We start from the raw sequence: 20,355 nt of genomic DNA, 5'->3' as shown, positions 1-20,355 counted from the left end.
GTGAGACCAGCACAGAGGAGGAGGGTAGATATACTCCCACCTCCAGTACCGAGGACAGGGCTAGTGGGAGGGGTTCCTCCAGCACAGGGACCACTACGGGTTCGAGTGCCAGGTCATGTGGAGGATGCACAGATCTGGACCCTGTAGATCACCGTTCAGCAGCTGCAGGTGCAGATTTTGACCTATCAGCGGTAGATTTCTCAGTTGACCACTGAGAGAGATATGGAGATAGAGCAGCGAGGATGAGCGGAGGAGGCCTTGGCGAGTGTACAGAGAGCAGCGGCAGGTGGTCCATTGAGAGACACCCTGAGAGAGCTGACACGGAGAGTACAGGAGGTTGAGTATTATAGGCGGCATTATGAGGCTGCAGTACCCCGAGATCGACGAGTGGAGAGCTTTGCACAGTCGAGATCGAGTCGATCTCGAACTGCTGGGACATGATCTGAGAGCCGAGGTGTGACAGGGCCTGTGAGACAGGACCCTCCTGGAGATCCAGAGGCGAGTGTATCTGGAGCGAGACAGGACCCTCTTGAAGATCCAGGGGCGGGTGTAGCTCGAGCGAGACCATCTCTGTCAAGAGATAGTCATACTTGAGAGATAGGGTCTCTATTGTATTTTTGAGCTGTTTGTTATTTGTTGCACTGGACACAATGCGTGGACACATTTTGTACATTTTGATCAGTTTTGATATATATATATATATATATATACAGCACCATTTTTGATCATGTGATGTGTTGATATGGATGTATTTATTTTATGTGATGATGCAATGCTTAAATATATGATGTAATGTTATAATGCAGGATGTATGCTTTTTATATGCTGTGAGATGTAGCTTGAAAATGAGATGTATGTTTTATTTATGCTGCTAAATGTATCGTGATATGTAAATGATGTTTAAATGATATGCAAACACGTTGTGAATGATGATGTGCAACTAATTGTAAAATGATGTGCAACTAATTGTAAAATGATATGCAACTAATTGTAAAACGATATGCAACTAATTGTTTTTGGAGCATCCCTCATTCTCATATTTGCCATCCGATATAACCATTGTTTTGCTTTCTTTGTAAATATCATCACTGAGCATTGATTTGTTTAGGATATGTTGAAAATTTATACAAGCATAATGGTATATTTTGAACCATAATGACCTGAGAAAAATTTACATGATATTTGATTTTGCAAGATAGCACAAGCGTCAAGGTATAATTGAACCAAGACGACCTGAGTGCGTATTGCGTAAATAGACAAGATTTGATCGTTTGTATGTGTGAAGTGGAATCAAGCCTTTAGTGATATTGGACGTATCACGTCTCGAGGCATGTATTCACACAGTACAAGTAATCGCCTCCCAGACAGAAGACTTAAAAAAAATATTGGAAGTTCCCCACGATCTCTAGCTGTGAAGCATTTAGTGAGACAAGGAAGAGAATCCAATAATGCACAAAGTTCAAAATGCAAACCTAGTTAAGATTTTATGCTATAGTGCAACATTCAATACTTCAGAAAATCATCCATCCTTGATATTTTCGTGTTTTGTTTTTGTGTTGGTTTTTGCGATAAAGCGTAGTTGTTTGTTGGATGTCATGTTGGTGAGTTTTGCATTTAGTCTTGATGTCTTGAGTGTTTGTAATATTGATATGATTTACATGCCCCTTGCTGAGTGTGCCTCTCGATGTGAATACATACAGTGATTCCAAGCCATGGTGTTTTAGTGGTAGGAGGATATTTATAGATAAATCAGGATATTGACTACGCTAAGTATGTCCTGAATGGATATTTGCTAAGTGTCGGGCGATGGACAATAGTGTTTGTATGGACAACATGGTATGGAAATAGATAGAGGATCCGTTCTTTCACAAGGGTGCCTGTTTACCAGGTTTTCACCCTTGGTTTTTATTATTATTTTTTTTTTTTGGTTTGTTTTGGGCTTTTTCCGTGCACTAGGCTACTTTTAAGTATAGTACCTTTTCAGATGGATGTTGTTAGTTGGTTCGTCAAGCACATCTCCTTCAGAATTTGTTAGCTGATAAGAACCTAATCCATAAATGGATATGATAACATAGGGACCCAACTAGTTAGGTTCAAATTTCCCTTTCTTTTCTCGATCTTGCTGATTTCTTGGATTTTCTTTAAGGACTAGGTCACCAACCTTGAAGTTGCGGGGAATGACTTTGTGATTGTAGCTCCTGCACATGTGTTGCTGATATGCTTTGAGATGAGTATAAGCATGTTGGCGTCTTTCATCTAATAGCTCAAGTTCTTGTAGGCGGTTAACTCGATACTCTTCATCTGGGATTAAGCCTTTCAAAGAGACTCTAAGAGAGGGGATCTCTACCTCTAGGGGTAAAATAGCCTCGGATCCATATACCAATGAATATGGTGTTGCTCCTGTAGGTGTGCGGATGCTGGTCCTATATGCCCAAAGTGTTGGATTGAGTTGTACATGCCAATCTTTGCCTGCATCATTCACTATTTTCTTGAGGATTTTTAGTATTGTCTCGTTAGATGCTTTTGCTTGACCATTTCCCTGTGGGTAATATGGTGTAGAGAACCTATGTTGGATTTTGAATTTTTCACATAGTTCTTGGACATCTTGATTTTTGAAGGGCCGTCCATTATCTGTGATGATTGAACTTGGAATACCATATCTACAGATCAGATAATTGAGGATAAAAGAGGCAATTTGTTTCTCGGTCACCGTGGTCATGGGAACTGCTTCTATCCATTTAGTAAAGTATTCTGTTGCTGTTATAATGAACTTGTGTCCATTTGAAGAGGACGGATGAATTTTGCCAACTAGGTCCAGTCCCCACTGACAAAAGGGCCATGATGTTGTAAAGGGCTGCAGTTCCTATGCTGGTGCATGCATTAGATTACCATGGATTTGGCATTTAGGACATTTCTTGGCAAAGTGATACGAATCTTTCTCCATTGTAGGCCAGTAGTATCCCAGCCTTAGAAGCTTTTTAGCAAGAGTAGTGTCGCTTGAATGTGTGCCACAAATACCTTCATGAAGCTCGTGTAAAGCCAAATCGGAATCATTATGATCAAGACAACGAAGAAGAGTACCATCGAGACCTCGACGATACAAAGTATCAGTGGTAAGGGTGTAACGGGCAGCTTGTCAGATAAAGTTACATTTTTGGTTACGGGATTGGTCAATGGGTAAGATATTATGCTTGAGGTAGTCGTATATTGGTCCATATAGCGGAGAATCTGAACCAGTCAAGGTATAGATAACATGGGATTCAGATTGGTCATAGGCAGGGGAGAACAGTTGCTCTACCAGGAACTCATAACGACTCTGTTGCTCAGGAATTTGTAGTAGTGAAGCGATTGTAGCCATTGCATCGGCTGCTTTGTTGTTCAACCTTGGTATTTGTTCGAAGGTGATGTGCACAAAATACTGTTTGAAGTCATCCACCATTTGTTTTTAAGGTAGTAGCTTGTCGTCCTTTGTCTGATAGTTGTTATTGATTTGATTAATGACCAGTTGTGAGTCTCCATAGACTTTTAACTCTGTGATTTTCCATTCTACGGCCATTTTGATGCCTATGACCAGTGCTTCATATTCAGCCACATTATTTGTGCATGGAAACATAAGTCTGTATGATTTTGGCATAGTGTGTCCTTCAGGAGTGATGAACAGAATGTCGGCACCTAAACCATGTTGAGTATAGGATCCGTCAAAGTATAGGGTCCATTATTTAGTAGAAAGAGCGAATACATCCCTGTCTAGAAATTCAACCTCCATGGTTTGTTTGCCTGGTAGCAGTGCTTCGGCCAACTGATCTGCAATTGCTTGTCCTTTGATGGCTCATCTTTCTATGTATTGGATGTCGAATTCACTAAGAATCATGACCCATTTAGCCAATCGGCCTGTAAGAGCGGCCTTGCTGAGTAGATATTTGAGAGGATCAATTTTCGCAACTAGCTTAATGGTGTGTGCTAGCATGTAATTTCGGAACTTCTGAGATGCAAAGAACACTGTTAGGCAAGCCTTTTAAATAAATGTATAGTTGAGCTCATAGCCATTCAATGTTCTACTGATGTAGTATATGGCGCGTTCCTTTCCTTGTTGATCTTCTTGTGCCAATAATGCCCCCAGTGAAATATCTGTTGTTGAGATATATAGAATAAGTGGCTTTCCAGCGACTGGTGGTACTAGAACTGGTGGATTCATCAGGTACTGTTTGATTTGATAAAAAGATTCTGCACACTTAGCCTCCCATTTGAATGGTACATTTTTGTGTAGCAAATGGTTAAATGGTAGACTTTTATCTACTAGCTGAGCTATGAATCACCGGATTGATTGAAGTCATCCCTGTAGAGATCTGAGTTGACTGATATTCCATGGTGGTGGCATTTCCATAATGGCTTGTACCTTTGCTGGATCAACTTCAATACCCTTAGCTGAGACTATGTAGCCTAGTAACTTGCCTGATGTAAACCCGAAGACACACTTCTTAGGGTTAAGCCTAACTTGGAATTTCTCCAATCGATCAAAGATTTTTGTTAGGATGCCAAGATGTTCTGCTCTAGTGAAGGACTTAGCTAGTAAGTCATCCACATAGTCTTCCATAAATGTGTGCATCATGTCATAGAATATTGTGGTCATTGCTCTTTGATAAGTGGCCCCTGCATTTTTTAAGCCAAAAGGAATGACATTCCAATAGTACGTCCCCCAAGGACAGGTGAATGCTGTTTTATCTTGATCTTCAGGAGCTATCTTGATTTGGTTATAGCCTGAGAAACCATCCATTAGTGAGAGCATTGCATGGCCTGCTGTGAGATCTACAATTATGTCGATACTTGGCAGAGGAAAGTCATCTTTGGGACAAGCTTTGTTGACGTCTCTGAAGTTAGTGCATATTCTGATACTACCATCCGGTTTTGATACTAGAACGATATTGGATATCCACTCTGCATAGTCAATGGGTCGGATGAATCCGACGTCTAATAATTTTTTTAGTTCAGTTTTGACCATGAGTGCCACCTGTGGATTCATCTTTCATAGCTTTTGCTTGACTGGCTTAACTCCTGTAGAGATGGACAAGTGATGCATGATTAAGTGTGGATCTACTCCGGGCATATCAACATATGACCAAGAAAAGTTGATTTGTTGTTCTTTAAAGAAGATGATGAATTCCGATCTTTCTTCCTCTGTTAGAGATTCTGCAAGATGTATATTTCTGGCTGCTTCTGTGGTACCAATGTTGATTGATTGAGTAGGCTCAATCAATATGGGCGATCGCTCATGAAAGTGCTCAGGAAGAGTGTCAAGTCTCCCATCGTTAGGTGCCTTAAAAAGGTTTTCACCCTCCGATGCGTCCTTTATTTTTACTTTTTTATGATCTAGAGCTGCCATTGACTGGTTTTCAGCATTAGATTCATTATTTGATGCATTTTTGCGACTGAGAGACTTGGCACTCCCTGATTGACAGATATCATTATTTCATTCACTGGTAGAGTCTATTTCCGGATTTACGGTACATAGGTAATGGACAATAGATGTATCATCTGGGAAAATAGGTATATCATTTGTTTCCGGTTCGTCCCAGTCGATGAGGTCAGGAAAGACAAGTGGTAAGGAATCGTTGGGTGGATCAAGTTTGGTTACCGTAAGTGTTAGGATAGAGTTTTCATGGTGATGGGTCTTGGGTTTAAAGAAATTTAAGATTTCATCGAGGTCCTCGATGGTATCATCTTCCACATAGACTTGTTCATAATGTTTCTGTTCACTTTCCTGAGCGTCATAGATATTTTGCGGTCCAAATTCAAGAGGTCTATCCTCTGCGTTATGTTCTTCCTGAGAAAGGGATATAGAATCAGTATCATCCAGGATATCAGTAGTAGCATTGGAGCAGGTACCCCATTCATATTCATTGGAATCTATATCATAGGCATCATCCCAGATTCTATCTGTGCTGTAAACAGGTGTGTTGTACGGTGAAAACAAATCTTTGATGATAGATACCATTTTGATGGTTTTTGTAGATTTTGTATCAGATCTGTCTTCTACTTGCTGGATTTGTTCATAGACTGTGCTTCTTCGGGGAGGAATAACGGTATTTGAAGATGTCCTGATTTGTTCTTGAGATATTGGTGTTTGAATATGAGCTACTACTGCGGATAGGGCCTTTTTGTGACTTAGAAGTTTTTCCTGATGTAACTTCTGATCTTGACATTCCCGTGCCTTGCGGATTGTTTCTACTGATTCAAAAAGTGCTTCCTACCAAGATTCTTCTTTGTATGGTGTCTTTACTTTCCATTGAGGTTTGATAGGTAGGTGAGGTGACCGCTTCAATAGGAATGTGAGTTTAGAACCCAATCCTGCTTTGTTTCTGCTAGGTTGTGAAGGAAGATCTATAGGTTCAGTGACTCCTTCTTTGCGTTTTCCAATGGGTCCTTTACCGTCATATCCCATTTACTTCATGATTAAGTAGCCTTTTCCATACATGTGTGTTGGTAGAACAATGTCCAGAGCAGCTGCTCTATGATTTTCTTCTTCATCTTTGTATAACCAGCTAAGAATATCTTTGTCTTCTGATTCATGTGCTAGAGTACCCAATTGGATGAAGGTACCATCAAATTTAGTGATGGGTTGAGTAGCCAGTTGTGTTGATGTAGTAGGCAAACCATGCGATCTAGGTGAGGTTGGCAATTTTGCCAAACATAAAGGCTCCAAAGAGTATTCTCCCATGCCTTGGTCTTTGATTTACATTTTCTGCTTGAAGTCTCCCCATAAAGAGTTGGATTTTGCTGTGTATGGATCTGATGTTGAAGATTGCTTCTTTTCTCTATTATGAGGAACCAAACTGTCCTAGGCTGCCCCCATTGCATTGCAATGTTGAAATGGATTATGATCAGCAGATATGGATATTTCTTGTCCATCATAAGGAAACTTGACACAATAGTGATATGTAGAAGGGACTGCTTGCATTTCATGTATCCAGGGTCATCCTAACAAAATATTGTAGGTTAGATCAATATCTAAGACTTGACAAATAGTATCCCTTTGTACTAGGCCTACTTGAATAGGTAATATTACTATGCCTTTAGAGGACTGCTCTTCATCATCATATGCTTTTATGGTAATCTTTTTGCAAGGATCAATAGATTCTTCTGAGAAGCCTAATGCACGGATAAGCTTTAAAGTACAGATATTAAGGCCGGCTCCTCCATCTATTAGGACTCTCTTGACTCGGTGTTTGCAAACAATGACTTCAATATGGAGAGGGGTATTATGCGGATGACTCAATGAGGTATTGTCATGCTCTGAGAAGGTGAGGTTATGAGGTCCTGTCATATGGGTGACCATGGCTTGAAATCTGTCTGTATCCAGATTTTGAGGTACATTTGTTTCCAATAATGCTTGCTCCAATATGTCTTTGTGCTTGGGTGATAGTTTCAATAATTCCAAGATGGATATCTGAGCTGGAGTCTTGCGTAGTTGGTTAACCAAGTCATATTGGATTTTAGGTGTGGTAGTTGCAGGTGCAGTATGTCCTTTCAAGACGTATTTCTGAGTGCGGGTTGTTACATTGACAGATTCATGATCATGCTGATCTCGGATGGTGATGACATTTACTTGATGATCTTCAGTTGATATATGTTTGATAGTGTTATTGTAGATGTGATTAATACGAGCTTCGCGTGTATCATCTGAAGTAGATGCTCCATCTTTGTTGTAATTTGGGAGAGGATTTTTAAAGGCTCCATGATCACCATTTGTTTTGAGACCATCGACTGTTAAATCACCTCGATCAATCATGTCCTGTATTATATGTTTCAATCTCATGCATTCGTTTGTTCTATGACCTTTGTTGCGATGGAAATCACAATAGTGTGAATCATTCCACCAAGGTGGTTTGATTGGGGGTTCATAATTGTTGAGTGGTGGTAAAGAAAGAACCTTGTTTGCCAAAAGTTCTCTGAATGCAGATTCTAGTGATTGTCCCAGTGGTGTGAAGATACGCTTTTGGAAATTGTTCGTGTTGTTGCGTGGATTGTTGTTAGGTCCTGGATTCATGTTTTTGCCTTGATTATCATTGGTGTTGTTTGTGTTGAATTGTCCTTGATCAGTGTTTTGCGCATACGTGTTAGCACTGGGAGTAGCATTTTTAGCATTTTTCATGTTTTGAGGATTTCTAGATAATGCAAGCACTGGTTGTTTCGATTTAGGATCATGTGGTTCGTTGTTGCCTTCATTTTTGTTTCAAGTCCAAAATCGAGATTTGTCAAAGTTGGTGTTGTTTTGGTTATTGTAGTTTGATGAATTTGTTCCTTCCTTGTAGAATTTGAGTGTTCCCTTTTTGACACATGCTTCCTCCACTTGAATGCCATTTTCAATCAATTTAGCGAAAGATGGTATGCATTGAAGTTTTAGTCTGTAACTCATTTCGCCATTCAAGTTATCAATGAAGATTTCCATTTTTTCCTTTTCAGGAATATCTCGAGGATACCTGGAGACCATGCGTCTCGAGCGTTGAAGAAATGCCGTGAATGTTTCATTGTTCTTTTGTTTGTGTAGCATCCTAAAATTGTGACACTTGCAATTTTGACTGCATTTGGGTCTTCACGATGGCGATGCAACACTGAACCTGAATGGAGACCCCGAAACTTGCTCATGACACCAAAAACTGCATTTTTCCAGCACCCTACCTGATCCCTCCTTGCACCCTGCTGTCCTGGGAGGTGGGACCAGAGCGCCCAGTGCCCTGGTCCTTCAGGACCAGGGCACCTAGTGCCCTGGTCCCCCAGGACCATGGCGCCCAGTGCCCTGGTCCCTGGCCCTATTTTGGGCCCGGTCTCCTATAGGACTTCGGGCCTTTTTGTTTGCAATTTGGAAAATAACATTTCCTGGTCGGCCTAAGGTCGGGAAAATCAGTCTTTTAACCCTAATTAGCAAGTATAAAAACTACATTTCCTCTCCCATTTGAGGAGGAAGGACATATGTGTACAAGATGCGAAAATGATATTCAAACATTCAAGCATTCAAGCATTCCTTCAAGCAATTGATCATTCTAAGTCTCCATTCAAGGCTAGGTGTTGCATTCAAGACAAGGATTCAACCATTGAAGAGGAGATCACATACTACAACATACAACATACAACATACAACAACATCTATACCTTCGCATATAAGGATACAAACATCCTTACAACAAGGTATTAGTACTTGTTTTACATTACATTTACAACATTTCTCATTTCTTGGTTAATTCCAAAACTGGGGTTTGACCTCAGGGCAAACCCCTAATCCCTAACCCCCCAATCGTCTTCGCTTTTCTATGTGTAGGTTGCAGGTACGCGGCTGAAATTGAAGATTTGGAATCGTTGTGCAGAGACGAACAGATCCCCCTTCGTTTCGCGGATTTTTCGGAGGACCGTGTGCACGTCGGGTGCCATCGTCCCGTCAACTTTTGCTCAAATTTGCAGGACAACGTCGTTTCGACATTTTACTGCTAATTCCAGGTCCGCAGCTTCATATCATATCCCTAACTCAATTTATAAGCGAATCTTTCTCACTTTCTATGCATTCCTAGTTCAATCTTTCTATCTACATTCTTTACAAAAGAGGGTATCCTTGCTATCACAACCCTCAAAACTCATTTAGAATCCAATCTTGCATTGCATGGGATTGGATCTTGTGGGTTTCAACCCCTCTTTTGAATGTAAAGTCTCCCCTAAGTGAAAACCATCAACCCTAGTGACTCTCCCTTCTCTCTCCTTGGAGTTGGGGAGGGGAGAACGACTAGGGTTCGATTTTTCCGCTTTACATTTTGGTGAACCCAACGTGAACATCCTTTTTGATTATTCATAATTAGATCTAAAAATTGGATTCCTTGATTACATTTCCATGTTTGATCTTTTGCAAAATTTTAGAGGTTAATTGCATAAAAACCCTAAATTTTCTTTTTAAGTAATTAAACTTGTGAAATGTTTAATTGTTAATGCTTGTTTCAGATCTGCCCTTCTATTACAAATTATCAATTCATATTTGTGCATTAATTTTGAAAATTAAGTGGTTAAGTGTCAAAACCCTAATTTTTGAAACCCTCTTGATTCAACCTTTGTCCGACAATTTCACTGATCAAAACATCTCCAAATCGGCTGTAACTTTGGATTCCGCAATAAAATCACAATATCTTTCATCCCTGAAAATTTGGAAAAAAGTTGCGAGGACCGTGTGCACCTCGAGCGCCATCGTCCCCGACATTTTTTCCAAAATTTCGGGAGCTAGATCTTACTGTATTGTTCTGCTAAAATCCAGAATTTTGGCTGATTTTATCAATTTTAACACCTTCAAAATTACAGTCAAAGTTGGTCTAGCGATTGCTTGGATTGAGGCTTCTAATCATTCAAAAATTGTTGAAATTGAAATTTGTGTCAAAATTGTGTTTCTTACAGTCCTAAATCTGAAAAGTGTGTTATCATTCATTCGAAATTTCAGTGATTTATCCAAATTTTTGCAATTTTGTGACTTTTGAAATTAAGTGCTTAATTACAACAACTTTGATTTCCGCTTTCAAAATTGAATTTTGCATGAAATTGAGTCAACTTTCAAATTTCAAAACTTGCATTGCTTTTGGTATTCCCTCTAAAATCATAAAATTCAAAATTTCAGGTTCCCTCTCTTTTTCAAAATTCAAATTTTGCATTTTTCGACAATCTTGGTAGGGTTCAATTTTGAGATTGCAACTTTAATTTGGCCTATCTATAGATCGTAAAATCACTCAATTTTTTCAGGTTAGCTGTAAAATCATCATAACTTTCATCCCTGCAAATTTCGAAAAAAGTTGCGAGGACCGTGTGCACCCCGAGCGCCACGGTCCCGGACATTTTTTCTAAAATTTCGGGAGATTGTCCTGATTGTATTTAACAGCTTAAATCTAGAAGATTGGCTGGTTTTACTGAAATTTGCTACCTCTAAAATTCAAAATCTTCTCTCTTTCTTTAGTGCATGAGTTTTACAACAATAAGTCCTACTTACACTATTCCTGTTAGATGAAGCCTTAGAATTAAGTCCTTCCAAGGTTTAATTACTGAGGAGATGGAACCTAATTTGAATGGTCTTTTTAACGAGGACATGGGTAATTCCTCTAATTCTCTTAATGATGAAGAAGCTCTCCATGAGGTTTCTGTAGAACAACTTTCAAAATTGGATAACCAATTTGACGATTTTCGATAGTGGATGTCTCAAGAATACCCTGATAGTCAAGCTCTTCCTTTAATTGAGGGTCTAAAACGTATGCTTCAAAGTGATAAGAATGGAATTGATATTTTGCATGGTATTGCACACATTGTGGATTCAAATGTGATGCCTATGAAGAGTTGTGCCGAAACCTTAGGTTATACACAACCTCCTATTCAAGTTAATCATTCTATTCCTTTGATGACTCCTATTGCTAGTATACCTACTTTTACATCAAACATAATGACTACTTCAATACAGGACATTCCTCCTATGATCAATAATCATGGGGGCAATCCTTCTTCTTCAATTAACCCTCTTCCTTCATTCAATCCGACTTCTTCATTCATTCCTTCAATGAGTGTTCCTATTATATCTCCACAAATGAACATGACGCAAGGGGGCAATTCATTTAACCATTCCATTCCTCCTTGTAGTGTTCCTCCTTTCCAATCATCTCTTATGACTAACTATCATAGTGTCCCACCACCTTACTCTCTACCTTCTTTCAATAACATAACACCTCCATCACAATCTAACACGTCTAATATGAACTCTTCGACTGAAGCGACCATTAACAATCTTGCACAAACTGTCTCTTCTTTACAGCAACAAATTGCCTCTATGAATCAATCTAAGTTTAGTGTGCCCACATTTGATGTTGCGAGCCCACTTTCTCTTGATATTGTTCGAGCTATTCCCCCTAAACATGTTGAAATTCCACATTTGGAGCTTTATAATGGTAAGGGTGATCCTCTAACACATGTTAAGACCTTTCAAACAATATGTACTGATTTTGCTTATGACCAAAGGTTGCTTGCAAAACTGTTTACTAGAACATTAAGAGACAAAGCCCTACAATGGTATTGCTCGTTGCCTTCCTATTCTATTACTTCTTTCGAACAACTTGCAAATGCTTTCATTCAACAATTTAAAAACAATATAAGTCCTAAAGTTACTTTGATTGATTTAATGCATTGCAAACAAGGTGTTAAAGAAAAAGTGACTGATTTCATTGGTAGATATAAGCATTTGTATGCTCAAATTTCCTTTCCAGTGCCTGACAATGATATTCAAAGAATCTTTATTTCTAATTTACAAAAAGACATTAGAGAAAAACTCCTATTTTCTGAGTTTACTTCTTTCCAACAGTTGTGCGCAACTCTTCACAATTATCAACTGACTGTGAGTCAAATGGAACAATCACATCCTATGGCTCTGAGTGATAAGGGTGATAGTAGTCAACAACCATTTGGGAAGTTTAAACCGAATAGAGAGTCCATTAAATTCAATGAAAACATCATCAACAACAATGTGAATGCAGCATCAGGTGTGTCTCCTATTTCTAAGTTTTTCAAGAGAGAAAGAAAGTTTACTCCTTTGAATGAATCATTGCATAGTATTATGAATAAGTTATTGGAACAAAATGTGCTTACTCTTCCTCCTATAAGGAAAATTGATCCTGGAAAGATTAATTCACCTTATTTTGATAACAAATCCTTTTGTCAATTTCATCGTCAACCTGGGCATGATACTGAAAACATTTTTGCTTTAAAGGGGAAAATTCAAGATTTGATTGATAATAATACTATCTCTGTTTCTGGAGTGAATGATAAAGGCAACAAATCTGTAGCTCCTCCTAACCAAAATCTTCAGATTTTTACTGATCCATTGCCTTCTCATACCTCTAATGCGATTGATACTACTGATTCCTCTGTCTCACCTGATGATCTTGTGTCTATGACTCCTAATGTGATTAACTTTGTGGAGCAGCAAAAAATCCCTAAAGAACCTTCCATCACATTTGATTCCAGTGAAACTATCAGGGCACCTGATGGTCCTTTATATATAGTTGCAAAAGTCAAAAATACACCTTGTCGTAGAGTGCTTATTAATCCTTCTTGTATGGTTAATGTCATTACTGAAGAACTTCTTTTTACTTTGCAATTGAATCAAGTGATCTATGATGAAACAAATGTGGTTGTGAAACTATTTGATGCATTTTCTTCTCCTGCAATTGGTTCTATTACATTACCTATCGAGGTCCATAACAAATCCCTTGATGTGGACTTTGCTATTATTCCATCATCTGAACAATTTCATGTGAAGCTAGGCTATCCTTGGCTATCTTCCATGAAAGCTATTGCTTCTCCTATTCACAAGTGTTTGAAATTTCCCCATAATGGTGAAGTTGTTACTGTCAGTCATAGTCTCTTTAAACCAGCTAAAAGAATTTCTAGCGTTCCTATTGATTACTTTTGGCCTAAACAATTCCAATCTCTCCCTCCGTGAAGTGATCATCTTTTCAAATCTTATCAAAAGTGGAAAAAAGATATGATCCTATCTCTAAGTGAACCTAGAACACCCAAACTTGATATTCCAATCATTCTTGAGAAGGAAGTTCTTCCTTTGAAAGATAAAACTAATGTCTTTCCTCAAGAAGATTCCCAACCCATCCCTATGGATGTGACTATGCCTATATCTAATAAACTTCCCAAAAGTAGACCTATCCCTCCTCGTCATGATGGACTTGGTCTCCTTCCTAAACCAAATATTCCTCCCTTATATGGAGCAGTTCCTCCTCCTTCCTCTTATGGAGAGAAGAGACCTTCCTCTTCTACTATTGTTCAGCCTAAGAGACCACAACCTAAACACCCAAGTGATAAGGATGAGAACATTCCTCCTCCTCAATCTTCTCCACTTCCTACTAAGACTAGACGAAATCGTTCTGCACGTGAACGCCGACGAAGGCGTCGTCTTAGAGCTCAGGCAGCTGCTTCTCAAACTTTGCAATCCCCAAAAACACCTTCAGCCAGTATTATTCCATTTTCTCCTCAGCTGATGATTGAGCCGAAATCTCCTAAACATAAGATGCATGATGGTCTTGATCCTGTGCGAGTTAAAGATCCTATTTTTATAAATCTTGATGATGATATAGATGAAAATGTTATTCATGATGAAAATGCTACTTCTCCTATTCATTCTGATAGTGAATATGAACTTGTTGATATTGATAACCATTTATCTAACGCATTTTCTAAAGCACTTATCCTAGCTCCTAGACAAGAACACCGTGGCTTGGGATATGAACATAGCCCTTGTTTGGATCTTGTGATAGCTCCATCTGCTGTGTTGGATGTTCCTCCTCTAGCGTGTTCCCTACCTTCCCGAAACATTGATCAGCAAGATCGGGGGGTAGATGATGTGCTAGACTAGTTTCATTAGCATAGCAGATTCTCTCCCCCTCTCTTTTGTTACTTCTTCTATATGTTATTCTCATTCTTCTATTTGTTGTCCTTAGTGTTGTCTACTTGAGGACGATGCAAAGCATTGAGATCTCTCGATCTCTCTCATGTTGACTCAAAAGACACATGTGTTCCCTTCTTCTAGGTGACCTTCCTTGATTGGGGAATGAAGAACAATTATGCATACATACATATGATATACATGAATTATCATACAGCATACTGACCCCAAGGAAAGTGAAGTCACCTTGTGCTTTGTGTTTTGTGTCTATTATCCTTGGGTTTATCTCACACTTGGAGGCTAAATCCTTGTGATAACGTGCTCCTTTCTCATTTCTTATATGTATCACTACCTTAAAGCAATCACCCCCAGTGAGGCGTGTGTGATCGCTTTAACATAGGGGGGCATACATCCCGTCCATATCTTTTCAAGATACTTGAAAATTTCTTGGCAAATTTAGCTTTGCCTTGAAAATTTTTGATATCTTTCTTGCATGACTCATAGTGAGGGAACCTTACTACTGATAGTCATGGTTCTCCCTCGTGATCTTCCCTTTTACTTTGTCAATCGAAGTCGTAAGATCCTTAGTCCACTGGGGGCTTGGTGTATCTTGCCTCCTTGACGTGGTGAAAGTTTTTCAATGTTGTTTCCTTGTACTTTACCGGAAGTATGAGCGTACGCTTATACTCCCGCTAAAGTGGGGGCTAAATGTAGCATCCTAAAATTGTGACACTTGCAATTTCGACTGCATTTGGGTCTTCACGATGGCGATGCAACACTGAACCTGAATGGAGACCCCAAAACTTGCTCACGACACCAAAAACTGCATTTTTCCAGCACCCTGCTATCCTGGGAGGTGGGACCAAAGTGCCCAACGCCCTGGTCCCTGGCCCTATTTTGGGCTCGGTCTCCTATGGGACTTTAGGCCTTTTTGTTTGCAATTTGGAAAATAACATTTCCTGGTCGGCCTAAGGTCGGGAAAATCAGTCTTTTAACCCTAATTGGCAAGTATAAAAACTACATTTCCTCTCCCATTTGAGGAGGAAGGACATATGTGTACAAGACGCGAAAATGATATTCAAACATTCAAGCATTCAAGCATTCCTTCAAGCAATTGATCATTCTAAGTCTCCATTCAAGGCTAGGTGTTTCATTCAAGACAAGGATTCAACCATTGAAGAGGAGATCACATACTACAACATACAACATACAACAACATCTATACCTTCGCATATAAGGATACAAACATCCTTACAACAAGGTATTAGTACTTGTTTTACATTACATTTACAGCATTTCTCATTTCTTGGTTAATTCCAAAACTAGGGTTTGACCTAAGGGCAAACCCCTAATCCCTAACCCCCCAATCGTCTTCGCTTTTCTGTGTGTAGGTTGCAGGTACGCGGCTGAAATTGAAGATCTGGAATCCTTGTGCAGAGACGAACAAATCCCCCTTTGTTTCGCGGATTTTTCGGAGGACCGTGTGCACACCGGGCGCCATCGTCCCATCAAATTTTGCTCAAATTTGCAGGACAGCGCTGTTTCGACATTTTACTGCTAATTCCAGGTCCACAACTTCATATCATATCCCTAACTCAGTTTATAAGCGAATCTTTCTCACTTTCTATGCATGATCTCTGGGATCACTTTTCCCATCATATTTATCAAATTTGGGAACGTCGGAGTTTGGAGGAAAAGGCACCATGTTCAAGCTTCTGTCAAATGGATAAGGACAGATTTCGTTTAAAGAGTACCGCACTGTTGTCCCTTGTTGCATATCCTGTATTTGTCTTTGCAACATTTGCATTTGTTGAGTAAGAGCAATCAAGGGTGCATTGTCTTGTCGAGGAAAAAGTTCTTGCCTTGGATTGGTTCTCAGCTGAAAAGGAGTGGTAAATGGTATATGTTGCTCTGGTGTTTCTAGTTCAGGTATACGCATTTCTGGTATGCATTGTTCTAGAATGTGTTGTTCAAAGTTATGTTGTTCAGGTATGTGAGTTTCTTCTTCTCAGTTTTGTTCTTGAGATGCATATTGCCGAGATCCGGTTTGAAAAAGATTTGGGTCGAAATCTTCAGGAAGTTTAATGCCCTTGCTTGTGAGCATCAACAAATATTTTTCCTTGTCATTTTCCATGAGCTTTTCGACAAGTTTTTGGAAGGAGGGATTTACTTGACATTCTCAAAGAAGGGCTTCAGTAATTTCAGGTTCTTCTACAGATGGAACTTCAAAAGGATTTGATAATCTGCGATTCATACTTGATTCTGCGTGTGTCTCACTTTGTTTGTCTCGTTGAGAGCGAGTAACAGGCATTTTAATAGAAGCTTTCAGTGATGAAAGGTACAAAAGCCTCCTCAATGTGTTGCGCGGGCATTGGTGGTTCTGGTCGAGATGTGTTATATGTGATGCACTCGTCGGGCAAGAATGCTGGATTGATTTTTCCGCCGTGGTTTATAGTTTGATTAAAAGCAAACTTTTGACAGTATGCTCTTGTCTTCAAGGGTTCCTTGTCAAATTCGCTAGATTTGTTTTGGATATAACATTTGACGTGATGAAGGAATACCCGATGAGATTTGAAGAGTTGACGATTGATGTATAAAAACTTATTTCGCTTGATGAATTTGGAAAAACTAGGTTGTTGTTTCTTCAACATGATGTTACGATAGAGGTTCTTTCTTCTCAAAATAAGGAGATTAGTCATGCAAGAGTGATCAATGATTTCCTTTGATTGGTTTGGATTCAGTTGATTCTTGTTTTGGAAATTTCAAATCTTACTTTATCCGAGTGAATGCTACCCCTTCATGATAAAGTGTGTCAAATGATATGGATAAAAGCTTCCCGACCTGGAAACTAGATTTGACGATTTGAGAATTTTAAACAAGTGTTTTGAGATAGAAATCTGTAAGATGATAAAGGATTTTGATGACACTGATGATGAAAATTTTCTGGATTATGATAGGAGAGACATCCTCTATTGTGCGATTTGTTTCGGATTCGGACAACTTTGTTTAACACAAATTTAGCTTGAGAAAAGTTTTTAATAGTTTGTTTTTGTCTCTCTGGTTTGATAAAAGACGATTTTTTGATGAAAAAAAGTCTTTAAAATATTTTTGAAATTTTCAAAAAATTTCAGTTTTGGACTTCTCTGTTTTTCGGCTTTAGTCACGCGCTAAAACAGAGTTTACATGCGCTACTGAATTTACCTGATGCGCTAAAGGAATGAGCACACGCGCTAATCTGCCCCAAGATACGCGCTAAAATTTGGATTTTGGAAAATTTTTGTTTTAACTGGGGAAAAATCTATGCGCTAGACTAGGCTTCAAATGCGCTACAATATGGTTTGTACGCGCTAAGCTGTTTCTTCCATGCGCTAAAGTTAGGTCTGTTGAAATTTGTTGTTGAATTTTTTGAAAAAGTTACGTGCTACACTGGGCCTGATACGCGCTAGCTGTTTGAGTAGATGCACTAATTCATGTATGCTACGCGCTAAGATGTGGCTGCCACGCACTAAAAGTAAGATTGTTGAAAATGGCTATTGAATTTTTTGGAAAAGTTATGCGCTACACTAGGCTTGTGAAGCACTAACTGTTTTTCTTTCTGCGCTAATCTTTGGTTCCTATGCGCTAAGAGGTCGCTGCGACGTGCTAGACTGTGTTGTGGATGCGCTAAAGGATTGTATACTAGTTTGCCTAATGATAAAACGCTACTGTTTTAATTCCACGTGCTAATTTGAGGCTTGGATGCGCTAGCAAAAGTCTTCTATGTGTTAAGATGTTGTTCTGATGCGCTAGACTGCTCTGATTTTTTGGTTTGGGTGTTTTCTTGAGATTTTTTATTTTTGTTCAGAATTTTTCAAGTGCAATGGATGATTTTCTGAAGTAATAAATGCAAGCACGGCACAAAAAGTACAACCATTTTGCCTAATCTAACAAAAAGTGTATGTTTTGCGAGGATGTGTTCAAATCCCTAATGTTTTAACAGGTTTGGATACAAGTAATACACTTCAGAAAGACTCTTTATTCAAGGGTCATAAATAACATCATAGCCCACTAGTCTCGATACTCCGTCAGCTCAAACAGCCGTGTCACTCCCTAGGGGGCGCCCGTTTTTTTGCCTTTTGCCAGAAGTTAACCCAAAGTGAATTGCTTCACAGTTGAGTAGTTATCTTGGGAGATATATGGTGAGTAATCTTGGGGGCGGATTCTTCTCCACCCTTGCACTATGATGTTACAAATGTTTGGTTACTAACTCGGTTCAAAGCTTCTAATTCTATGGTTCATAATTAGGCTTCCCATTCGGCCGTCAGTGATAAACTCCCTTAGGAGGCTTCCCAACCTTTAGAACAAAGGCTTTACGTATCTCGAGGATACTAGGGGAAGGCTAATCACTGCACGCAACCATTGAAAAGGACTTTCATCACTTTCCACATTTGATTATAGTGGGTTGCAATTTTTGGCGTCAAAGTTGTTCCCCACTTAGGTCGTTCCCTTCACACCGGCCATAAACGGCTTTAAGAGTTGATTGCAACTCCTCGGGAAGGCAGGCCTGCTAAAGGATTTATTGCTTGAATGAAATAAAGCTGTAAGAATGGTCTAGATTTTTGATCACCCAGTTAAGGGGAGAGCATATTCCTACCACTTTCGAGACAGAGCAATCAATTGTATTTTATCCTTACAAATCAGTGATTTTGCTAAAATCTATGTGGAGATGTTGCTCCACAAAACATGATGTTCATTTTTATCCGGGCAAATAAATGATTTTCTAATTTATGAAAGGGAAATGGTCAACAAAGCAAATGTTCAATTTTGAGGTCAACAAAAGAAATCAATTTACAAACAAAAAGCGTCCCCGCTCCACCTGCAAGAAATTATCATAATCCTGCAAGCAAACAAAAAATTTGTTAGCTGATTTGGTGGACTTCCCCAAGTCTAAAATTTCTTTTTCGGTTACAATGTTAAAATTTCCCTCTGTCTGTTATGCGCTACAGAATGGCTTTGACGTGCTACAATAGAGACTGAATGCGCTACAACTATTGTCTGATGCGCTATACTGTTCAATAAATGCGCTATTCTGTAAATTCGAAGCGTTGTTCTGTGGTTTTGCTGAGACCTGCAAGAAAATTTTGAATTTGATGCGCTAATGTTTGAATCGCACGCGCTGAATGATAGACTATAAGCGCTGAACTGTGAATCTTATGCGCTATTCTAGTGATTGGCTGTGCTATTCTGTGATTTGCCCACGTCGAGACCTACAGGAAAATGTTAGAAAGAGTCATGCGCTAAGATAATGTCTTCACGTGCTAAAGAATAGAGCCTATGCACTAAACAGTGAGTTGGATGCGCTACTCTGTTGATTGGATGCGCTAAATAGTGACCTGAAAGCGCTACTTCAATTTTCCCGCGTGTCTGTAAAAGAGGTTAATTTCAAAAACCGGTTTGTTATTTGGGGTCGTGCCCCATGGTGGGCGCCAGAAATGTATGCGGGAAAAGTGGGCTGATAAAACTTAATATGTGAAAATATTTCAATATACTAGTCCACACACACACACAAGACTTCTTGATGCAAGCTATGGAGTAACGTAGTGTTACTCAGCTTCCAAAGGGGGGTCCCATGGTTCTCTATCTCACAATGTCCCTCAAACCAACGTTTTTGCTCTCAGATCACTGAGCAAAATGGTTTAGGGATGGCAAATATGAGAACGAGAGATGCTTTGATAGATTTTAGGATGAGATGTGTTAAGCTATGTATGATTTTAGAAATGCAATAAACTAAATGATAAGATGACAAGATTAGTATAAATACTATCCTAGCATGCTATATTTAATCTATGATTGAGCTAAAATGATAAAGAAATTATTCTAAACATGCATATTAGTCTAATTCCTGATCTAAAAGAGGCTAA

Source organism: Cryptomeria japonica, chromosome 7 (assembly GCF_030272615.1).
Source record: "Cryptomeria japonica chromosome 7, Sugi_1.0, whole genome shotgun sequence".
NCBI classification, from domain to species: domain Eukaryota; kingdom Viridiplantae; phylum Streptophyta; class Pinopsida; order Cupressales; family Cupressaceae; genus Cryptomeria; species Cryptomeria japonica.
Note: the sequence above shows the minus strand (reverse complement) of the source record.